Raw genomic sequence first — 10,804 nt, forward strand, 5'->3', positions numbered from 1 at the left:
ATTGGCTGAGGACGGAACAAAAGGAAAAGCTTCTAGAACTGATCTGAAATAGTTTAAGAGTGGATGGGCTGATTTTTCCAGGCACAGGTACCTCCTAGCCCTCTGACTTCCAGGGTTGCATTAACAAATGTTGGAATGTCCCGATGAAGAGTGTTTCTTCTCCTCAGGAAATACGGACCATCAACCGATCGGTGGCTTGTACTGAGCGATTACAGCGTTCCCAGCACTGTACCATGTGCTTTGGGAGAGTAAACCAGAGGAAAAGGCACAGTTCCTGACCCCAGAGGTTTGCAATCTAATGGAGGAAACAGGCAGACCTAAATTATTTACAAATAATGTGAGTAGGAGGACGAGCAAAGATATAACTGAGAAACAGTGTGGTTTAGTGGAAAGAGCACGGGCTTGGGAGTCAGAGGTCGTGGATTCTAATCCCGGCTCCGCCAGTTGTCAGCTGTGTGACTTTGGGAATACCACTAAACTTCTCTGCGCCTCAGTTACCTCATCTAGAAAATGGGGATTAAGACTGAGAGCCCCATGTGGGACAACCTGATTACCTTGTATCTGTCCCAGTGCTTAGAACGGTGCTTGGCCCATAGTAAGCGCTTAACAAATACCATCATTATCATTATTATTATAACTGGCTGAGCCCTAGTAGATTAATATGATAGCTATATAATTATTAGATGTATAACTGAATACGCATATATAAATTAGGTGTAAGTACACCTAGGTGCTAGCGATTATATGAGGGTTTTCTTGTTCTTTTTTTCAATGGAATTTGTTAATTATGTGTCAAGCACCGTGCTAAGTGCTGGGGTAAAAACAAGTTACTCAGGTTGGACACAGTCCCTTGTCCTACATAGACTGTGCACCCTACATCCCCATTTTACAGAACGAAGAAACCGAGGCACAGAGAAGTTAAGTGACTTGCCCTAAATCAAACAGCAGACTAGTGGCGGAGCTGGGATTAGAAACCAGGTCCTTCAGACTCCTAGGCCTGGACTCTATTCACTAGGACAGGTATTCAGAATTCACCAGAAAACCTCCTTGAAGGCGGTGGAATTTTTGGAGAGTTTTGAAGGTGGGGGGAGCTGTAACTGACAGATTTGAGCACCCAAAAAATGTGCTTCATTGCAGGGAAAAAATTAATCTGCGAAAAGTCACAATTCAGCCTTAATCTCGCAATGATAAAAATACAGAACATTTGTTACCTTTTCAGAAGGTACCCTAGATTTTGCTTATTATCCAGCAAGTCAAAGACAAGGAATCTTTGAAAATGATGCTACGGTCCACAGAAGAGCCTAATGCCCCCTACACATTAAACAATATGAAGTCTTCAGTCTTTTATAGTTTTTAGGCACTTGAAGCTACCCAGCCCACCACAAGTAATGCAAATGCTACCCTGCCCACCATAAGCCATGCAAATGCAAGGCAAGTTACCAAATATAATGCTTAAAATTACTCTAGAATTCTGGCATAAATGAATGCTTCTGATAAATATCAGTCACTGACTCACAAGACGGGAAATACCACACAATCCATTCCCCCTACTTCAAGAAATCCCAAACTTCACCGTCCCAGGCAGGTAAAACTCAATCCTGCTTTTAAAATTTTCCAGCTGCCTCTTGGTATGATTTTGTTCTCACGGCAAGGGCGCGGTAGGTAACACGTCACAATGAAATACTTCTGATGCAATATTTGAAGAACTAAAACCATCTGTGTGCCTCCAACTTCCTTATTGATTTACCTCTTTTCCTCATCAAACAACCCACTATTTAAGACGTCAGTCCCGTAATGTATAAATGTACAAATCCGTATTTGAAAGCCTACAGGGCCCAGCCCAAACCCATGGGGTTAAAAAGATCCTTGAGACCTTGAAGCACTTAGTACAGTGCTCTGCACACAGTAAGCGCTCAATAAATACGATTGATTGATTGAAAGTAGAACTCTGCTCTGGCCAGAAGTTGCTTTTTTAAAATAATAATAATAATGCTTGTTAAGCTCTTACTGTGGGACAAGCACTGTATTAAGCGCTGGGATGGAGAGATTCAGGATTCAGTACCTGTTCCACACGGGGCTCAGTTTTAGTCCCCATTTTACAGATAAGGAAACTGAGGCACAGGGAAGTGAAGTGACTTGCACAAGGTCACCCAGCAGCCAAGTGACGGAGCCGGTATTAGAACCTAGATCCTCTGACTCCTGATTATCTTGTAACTACCCCAGCGCTTAGTTCAGTGCCTGGCACATAGTAGCACTTAAATACCACAATTATTATTATTATTATTATTATTATTAGCCAACTCCCTCTGTTCAAATTCTCCAACCTACCGCCAGATGTGACCTTAATTAGGGAGTGTGGTGGTTTGGTGTATATGGCCTATTAGTCGCCGTCCTTCCGATGGCCAAGCTAAACCCGATCAATCGATCAATCGGTCAATAGCAGTGATTGAACGCATGCCGTGTGCAGAGCACTGTACTAAGCCGGGGCTGGAGCCACTCCGGGACATGAGTGCGAATTCAGCAGGAGCCTCTAAGAGTGCGCGTTTTCAAAGTTCTGTCTGTTTCACCCAAACCAAAGCAACCTAGCAAATTGAAGAGCACCGGGGGAGTAAGTTGGGTAACCGAGTCAGGACATTCAAGTGCTTAGTACAGTGCTTTGCACGCAGTGAGCGCTCAATAAATACAACTGAATGAATGAATGACGTTCAGAAGTATTCTGTCCCAGATGAACTGGCCCCCCAAAAGCTTTAACTAGTTTTTCATTACTAGTGACCTATAATAAAGAATAAGTGTCCCTGCAGGAGTTTCAAAGAGCTCTAACCTCCTCTCTTTTAGGGTCCTCCCCATAGAGAAGCAGCGTGGGTTAGAGGAAACATCATCATCATCATCATCAATCGTATTTATTGAGCGCTTACTGTGTGCAGAGCACTGTACTAAGCGCTTGGGAAACAGCACGGGTTCGTGAGTCAGAGGATGTGGGTTCCAATCCCAGCTCTGCCACTTGTCTGCTGTGTGACCTTGGGCATGTCGCTTAACTTCTCTGCGCCTCAGTTACTTCATCTGCAAAATGGGGATTCAGACTGTGAGCCCCAAGTGGGACAACTTGATTACCCTGTAACTACCCTAGCGCTTAGAACAGTGCTTGGCACATAGTAAGCATTTAACAAATACCATCATTATTATTATTATTTTGACCCCTGCCTCCTTCCCCCTTCCGCACCGTGGCTCAGTGGAAAGAGCACGGGCTTTGGAGTCCCCAAGCGCTTAGTACAGTGCTCTGCACACAGTAAGCACTCAATAAATACGACTGATTGATTGATTGAGTCAGAGGTCATGGGTTAAAATCCCGGTTCCGCCACTTGTCAGCTGTGTGACGTTGGGCAAGTCCCTTCACTTCTCTGGGCCTCAGTTCCCTCATCTATAAAATGGGGATGAAGACTGTGAGCCCCCCGTGGGACAACCTGATCACCTTGTCACCTCCCCAGCACTTACAGCAGTGCTTTGCATATAGTAAGCGCTTAATAAATGCCATCATCATCATCATCACCATGCTGAGTTGCGAGTGGGCATGACCACTAGTAAATTTTAAAATAATAATAATGCTTGTTAAGCTCTTACTGTGGGACAAGCACTGTATTAAGCGCTGGGATGGAGAGACTCGGGATGAGGTAGGGCACAGTACCTGTTCCACACGTCACTTCACTTGGCTGCTGGTGACCTTGTGCAAGTCACTCCACTTCCCTGTGCCTCAGTTTCCTCATCTGTAAAATGGGGACTAAAACTGAGCCCCGTGTGGAACAGGTACTGTGCCCTACCTCATCCTGAATCTCTCCATCCCAGCGCTTAATACAGTGCTTGTCCCACAGTAAGAGCTTAACAAGCATTATTATTATTATTATTATTTTTAAAACCCCGGAGGGGTAACCCTGACCCCAAAACTTGTTCGACAACCGGTCTATTTTGGAGAACGTCTTGGAATCGAAGAGCAAAGGCTCCCCCAGGCAATCAAGGCCTCTTCTACCTTCACCCTGAGGATCCATTCTTAATATTCCTCAGACCTCTTTTTGAACCACGGTTTTTATTTGGGGGAACCACCACTTTCGGTGATCGTGAAGAACGACACCTGCCATTTCATCATCAGTCGTATTTATTGAGCGCTTAACTGTGTGCAGAGCACTGTACAAGTTGGCAACATATAGAGACGGTCCCTACCCAACAGTGGGCTCACAGTCTAAAAGGGGGAGACAGAGAACAAAACCAAACATACTAACAAACTAAAATAAATAGAATAGATATGTACAAGTAAAATAAATAAATATTTCAAGTCAGTTGTGCTGCCCGGGGTGGAGTGTTAGGAACCTGGAACCTTAAACCACAAATTTTAAACAGCTACTATAGCCTTTCCTTGTAAATTCGAACAGCATTTATAACTAACCGGCTTAGGATACCTTTTCAATCCCGACCTTTCGGAATTTCACCTAGGTGATGAAAGGGACAGAGTCCTTAAGCTCCTAAGGCTTTGCCAGCAGTGAGCGCTTTCCTAGACCTCACCCCCACACCGGGCTGCTGGGGGAATGCGTAATTGAAAATAAACTTTGCCAGGACAAAGGGCTTATTAAAAAAAAAAAAAAGAATGAAAGCCATTCTCTTGCTGCATTTGGAAAGTAAAAATTATTAAGGTGCTTCAAACGCCAACACTGTTTTGAGCTAAAACAACCATCAGTACATTTCTTGCATTCTAAATAAATGCTTCATAAAATATTTTTTTTAGGTACTGTTGAGCAGTGTGGCTTAGCGGCTTGGGAGTCAGAGGTCATGGGTTCGAATTCCGGCTCCGCCACTATTCATTCATTCAATCGTATTTATTGAGCGCTTACTGTGTGCAGAGCACTGTACTAAGCGCTTCGGAAGTACAAGTTGGCAACGTATAGAGACGGTCCCTACCCAACAACGGGCTCACAGTCTAGAAGGGGGAGACAGACAACAAAACATATTAACAAAATAAAATAAATAGAATAGTCAGCGGTGTGACTTTGGCCAAGTCACTTAACTTCTCTGGGTCTCGGTTACCACATCTGTAAAACGGGGATGAAGACTGTGAGCTCCACGTGGGACAACCCGTTAACCTTGTATCCACGCCAGTGCTTAGAACAGTGCTCGGCACATAATAAGCGCTTCACAAATACCATCATCATCATTATTATTATTATTATTATCTCATTATGTGCCAAGCACTAAACTAAAAATAATAATAATAATAATGCTTGTTGAGCTCTTACTGTGGGACAAGCACTGTATTAAGCGCTGGGATGGAGAGATTCAGGATGAGGTAGGGCACAGTACCTGTTCCACACGGGGCTCAGTTTTAGTCCCCATTTTACAGACGAGGAAACTGAGGCACAGGGAAGTGAAGTGACTTATTTTTATTATTATTATTAATTATGCCCATTATATCATCAATAGTATTTATTGAGCGCTTACTGTGTGCAGAGCACTGTACTAAGCGCTTGGGAAGTACAAATTGGCAACAGATAGAGACAGTCCCTACCCAACAGTGGGCTCGCAGTCTAAAAGTCTAATACACAGTCTAATACACTGCTAATGCACCGCTAAGATCTTTGCAGCGCCCCGAAAGACCTTTTACCAACAAAAATTTCAGATTCTGATAGTATGACCTCTCCGTGGAAATTTTTGACAAGCTCTCGGGGAGTCAGGAGAAGTCATCATCATCATCATCATCAATCGTATTTATTGAGCGCTAAGTCCCCAATGAAGCGTGGTTCAGTAGCGAAGCAGCGTGGCTCAGTGGAAAGAGCACGAGCTCTGGAGTCAGAGGCCATGGGTTCGAATTCCGGCTCCACCACGTCTGCTGTGCGACCTTGGGCAAGTCACTTCACCTCTCTGAGCCTCAGCTGCCTCACCTGTAAAATGGGGATGATTACCGTCAGCCCCACGTGGGACAACCTGATCACCTTGTAAAAACTCCCCAGCGCTTAGAACAGTGCTGTGCACGTAGTAAGCGCTTAATAAATGCCATTATTATTATTACCAGCGCTTAGAACAGTGCTTTGCACATAGTAAGCGCTTAATAAATGCCATTATTATTATTATTAAGGGTGCCCTGCAAAGCCGTTGGCACAAACTGGGGCTGGTCATTCAGGGGGCAAGCTCTGCTCCAAGTTCCCAAGGAAAAGATCATCATCATCAATCGTATTTATTGAGCGCTTACTGTGTGCAGAGCACTGGACTAAGCGCTTGGGAAGGACAAGTTGGCAACATATAGAGACAGTCCCTACCCAACAGTGGGCTCACAGTCTAGAAGATGTTTTGGGGTTCCCCATCCCCGGGTCCCGCCCTCCCTCGCAGCTGTCCATCGTTTTCTTATCCCACTTACGTGTCCGGCAAAACCTACCTGACCTACCGGAGAACGGGGCCCGCGACTATCCGTGCCCGGCTGGCAAGGCACGGCGTAACCCGGAGGCAAGGGACTGGACTAGACGCCCTTAGAGTGCCCGCCTCTCCCCAGAAGCAGCGTGGCTCAGTGGAAAGAGCCCGGGCTTTGGAGTCGGAGGTCACGGGTTCGAATCCCGACTCCACCACGTCTGCTGCGCGATCTTGGGCAAGTCGCTTAACTTCTCTGGGCCTCACTTACCTCATCTGTAAAACGGGGGTTAAGACTGTGAGCCCCACATGGGACAACCTGATCACCTTGTAACTTCCCCAGCGCTTAGAACAGTGCTTTGTACATAGTAAGCGTTTAATAAATGCCATCATTATTATTATTATTATTAAACACTTGTATTGTCATTCATTCACCCAGTCATTCAATTCATTCAACCGTATTTATTGAGCACTGACTGGGGGCAGGGCACTTCAATTCATTCAACTGTATTTACTGAGCACTGACTGGGGGCACGGCACTATACTAAGCGCTTGGGAAGGTAGTTGCAAGAGCGTGGGTTCTAATCCCAGCTCTGCCGCTTGTATGCTGTGTGACCCTGGGCAAGTCACTTAACTTCTCTGGGCCTCACTTACCTCATCTGTAAAACGGGGGTTAAGACTGTGAGCCCCACATGGGACAACCTGATCACCTTGTAACCTCCCCAGCGCTCAGAACAGTGCTTTGTACATAGTAAGCACTTAATAAATGCCATCATTATTATTATTATTATTAAACACTTGTATTGTCATTCATTCACCCAGTCATTCAATTCATTCAACCGTATTTATTGAGCACCGACTGTGGGCAGGGCACTTCAATTCATTCAACTGTATTTACTGAGCACTGACTGGGGGCACGGCACTATACTAAGCGCTTGGGAAGGTAGTTGCAAGAGCGTGGGTTCTAATCCCAGCTCCGCCGCTTGTCTGCTGTGTGACCCCGGGCAAGTCACTTCACTTCTCTGGGCCTCAGTTACCTCATCTGTAAAATGGGGATGAAGACTGTGAGCCCCGCGTGGGACAACCTGATCACCTTGTAACTACCCCAGCGTCTAGAACAGTTGTTCTTGTTGCTTGGCACATAGAAAGGGCTTAACAAACGCTAATATTATTACTATTATTACAATACAGCACTAAAACGCTTAGTACACAGTGCTTTGCACCGTCAGCGCTCAGTAAATACAGCAGAATGAACAGATGTTATTATTCTCCAGGGTTGGATGGCGGAGTGGGCTTGGGTCGTGGGTTCTAATCCTGGCTCCGCCACTTGTCTGCTGTGTGACCTTCGGCAAGTGACTTCACTTCTCTGGGCCTCGGTTATCTCATCTGTAAAATGGGGGTGAAGACTTGGAGCCCCATGCAGGGCAAAACTATTACCTTGAACCTACCTCCAGTGCTTAGAACAGTGCTTGGCACATAGGAAGCGCTTAACAAATATCACTGTTCACATATATCTATGGATATATATATATATATATATATATATATATATATATATATAATGCGGATAATTAATAATAATAATGAGACTGTGAGCCCCACGTGGCGCAGCTTCAAAACCTTGGATCTATCCCAGCGCTTAGACCAGTGCTTGGCACATTCATTCATTCATTCATATTTATTGAGCGCTTACTGTGTGCAGAGCACTGTACTAAGCGCTTGGCACATAGTAAGCGCTTAACAAATATCATTATTCACATATATAGATGTCACCTGTAAAACGGGGATGAATAATAATAAGACTGTGAGCCCCACGTGGCGCAACCTCATTACCTTGGACTTTGTTTTCCCTCTTCCTAGTTTACAGAGGAGCAGCGTGGCTCAGTGGAAAGAGCCCGGGCTTGGGAGTCGGAGGTCACGGGTTCTAATCCCGACTCCGCCACACGTCCGCTGTGTGACCTTGGGCAAGTCACTTAACTTCTCTGAGCCTCAGCTCCCTCAACTGTAAAATGGGGGTGAAGACTGTGGGCCCCTCGTGGGACAACCTGATTACCTTGTATCACCCCAACGCTTAGGGCAGTGCTTGGCACATAGTAAGCGCTTAACAAATGCCATCGTTATTATTATTGGATCTACCCCAGTGCTGAGAACAGTGCTTGGCACATAGTAAGCGCCTATCAGTATTCATATACATATACAGATGTCATCTGTAAAATGGGGATGAATAATAATAATAATAAGACTGTGAACCCCTGTGGTACTGCCTCATTAAGAAGCAGCATGGCTCGGTGGAAAGGTCCTGGACTTTGGAGTCCAAAGTCGTGGGTTCAAATCCCGGCTCTGCCACTTGTCAGCTGGGTGACTTTGGGCGAGTCACTCCACTTCTCTGGGCCTCAGTTCCCTCATCTGTTAAACGGGGATGAAGACTGTGAGCCCCACCGTGGGACAACTTGATCACCCTGTGACCTCCCCAGCGCTTAGAACAGGGCTTTGCGCATAGTAAGCGCTTAGAGAAGCAGCGTGGCTCAGTGGAAAGAGCACGGGCTTTGGAGTCAGAGGTCATGGGTTCTAATCCCGGCTCCACCAATTGCCAGCTGCGTGACTTTGGGCAAGTCACTTCACTTCTCTGGGCCTCAGTGACCTCGTCTGCAAAATGGGGATTAAGACTGTGAGCCCCCCGTGGGACAACCTGATCACCTTATAACCTCCCCAGTGCTTAGAACAGTTCTTTGCACATAGTAAGTGCTTAATAAATGCTATCATTATTATTATTAATAGATGCCATTATTATTATTGATGATGATGATGATGGCATTTAAGCGCTTACTATGTGCAAAGCACTGTTCTATGCGCTGGGGGAGATACAAGGTGATCAGATTGTCCCACGGGGGGCTCCCAGTCTTCATCCCCATTTTACAGATGGGGGAACTGAGGCCCAGAGAAGTGAAGTGACTTACCCAAAGTCCCACAGCTCAAAAGTGGTGGGGCCGGGATTTGAACCCATGACCTCTGACTCCAAAGCCCGTGCTCTTTCCACTGAGCCACGCTGCTTCTCTCCCAAGTGCTTAGTACCTGGGTTCTAACCTCCTAAGGGCTTAGTACAGTCCTCTGCACACAGTAAGCGCCCAACAAATATCACTGATTAATTGGCTGATTAGTGCCAGGTCTGCCACTTGCCTGTTGTGGGATCTTGGGGTATTCATTCATTCATTCAATCGCATTTATTGAGCGCTTACTGTGTGCAGAGCACTGTACTAAGCGCTTGGGAAGTACAAGTTGGCAACATATAGAGACAGACCCTACCCAACAACAGACTCATGGTCTAGAAGGGGGAGACAGACAACAGAACATGTAGACAGGTGTCAAGTCGGGGGGGATACAAGGTGATCAGGTTGTCCCACGTGGGGCCCACAGTCTTCATCCCCATTTTACAGATGAGGGAACTGAGGCCCAGAGAAGTGACTTGCCCAAAGTCCCACAGCTGACAAGTGGCGGGGCCGGGATTTGAACCCATGACCTCTGACTCCAAAGCCCGGGCTCCTTCCATTGAGCCACGCTGCTTCTGTTATTATGTATTATTATATTATAATTATAATATATTGCATATATATTATAATTATATTATTAATATATTTATTATTATTATTATTGCCATCATTATTATTATTAACAAATGCCATCATTGTTATTCTTATTCTTTTGAAGGGTGGGCAGCGGGGGGGGGGGGGGGGGGGGGGGGGGGGGGGGGAGTGGCGGCGGCCGCTAGGGGGCGCGCTGACGGCCCGGCGGCCACTAGGGGGCGCACTCCCGGCCCGGCGGCCACTAGGGGGCGCGCTGACGGCCCGGCAGCCGGCAGGGGGCGCGCTCCCGGCCCGGCGGCCGGGTGATGCGGGCAATGACCCGGCGGGGGTCAGAGGTCAAGGACAAAGTATGGCCAACCCCGCCAAGCCCCGCTCACCAGTCGCTAGACGAAAGGACGGCGGCGACGGTGTGGTGGAGGGCGAAGCACGGAGGCCCGGGCACCCATCGTCAGTGCCCAAGGCGGGGATGGAGGAGGAGGAGAAGAAGGCCCCTGAGCGCCACCCCGATCGCGGTCCGAGGACGCCGCTTCAGCCTTGGCCCCACGTCGGCGAGCAGGGGCGGGCCCGCGCCCTGCAACAAGGAGGCCGCCGATTGGCCCGGCCGGACAGGAAGGAGGACGCTGATTGGACCGCCGCCCCGGCTGCCGCTCGGGGATTGGCTGGGCGGAGGCGGGCCGGCCGGCCCCCTCACGACGGGCCGCCACGTCTCTACCCCTAAAATCATTCACTCAGTCCTATTTGCTGAGCGCCCACCTGCTGCCTGTGGGACAGTACAATGATAATAATAGTAATGATAATAATAATAAATAAATAAATAAATAATAATGGCATTTATTAAGCGC

The 10,804-nt window shown here is 47.0% G+C and overlaps 1 protein-coding gene across 2 annotated transcripts in view; it reads right to left on the bottom strand.

Moving 5' to 3' along the window:
• IBTK (inhibitor of Bruton tyrosine kinase) overlaps positions 1 to 10,512 on the bottom strand; it is a 78,357-nt gene extending 67,845 nt beyond the window's left edge. For both annotated transcript variants that reach the window (XM_038760806.1, XM_038760805.1), the window contains exon 1: positions 10,340 to 10,512. The gene's annotated coding sequence lies outside the window, so the exon portion shown is untranslated. The remainder of the gene's footprint in view (positions 1 to 10,339) is intronic.
• Positions 10,513 to 10,804: the final 292 nt, after the last annotated feature.

Source organism: Tachyglossus aculeatus, chromosome 19, assembly GCF_015852505.1.
Source record: "Tachyglossus aculeatus isolate mTacAcu1 chromosome 19, mTacAcu1.pri, whole genome shotgun sequence".
In the NCBI taxonomy this organism is placed as follows: domain Eukaryota; kingdom Metazoa; phylum Chordata; class Mammalia; order Monotremata; family Tachyglossidae; genus Tachyglossus; species Tachyglossus aculeatus.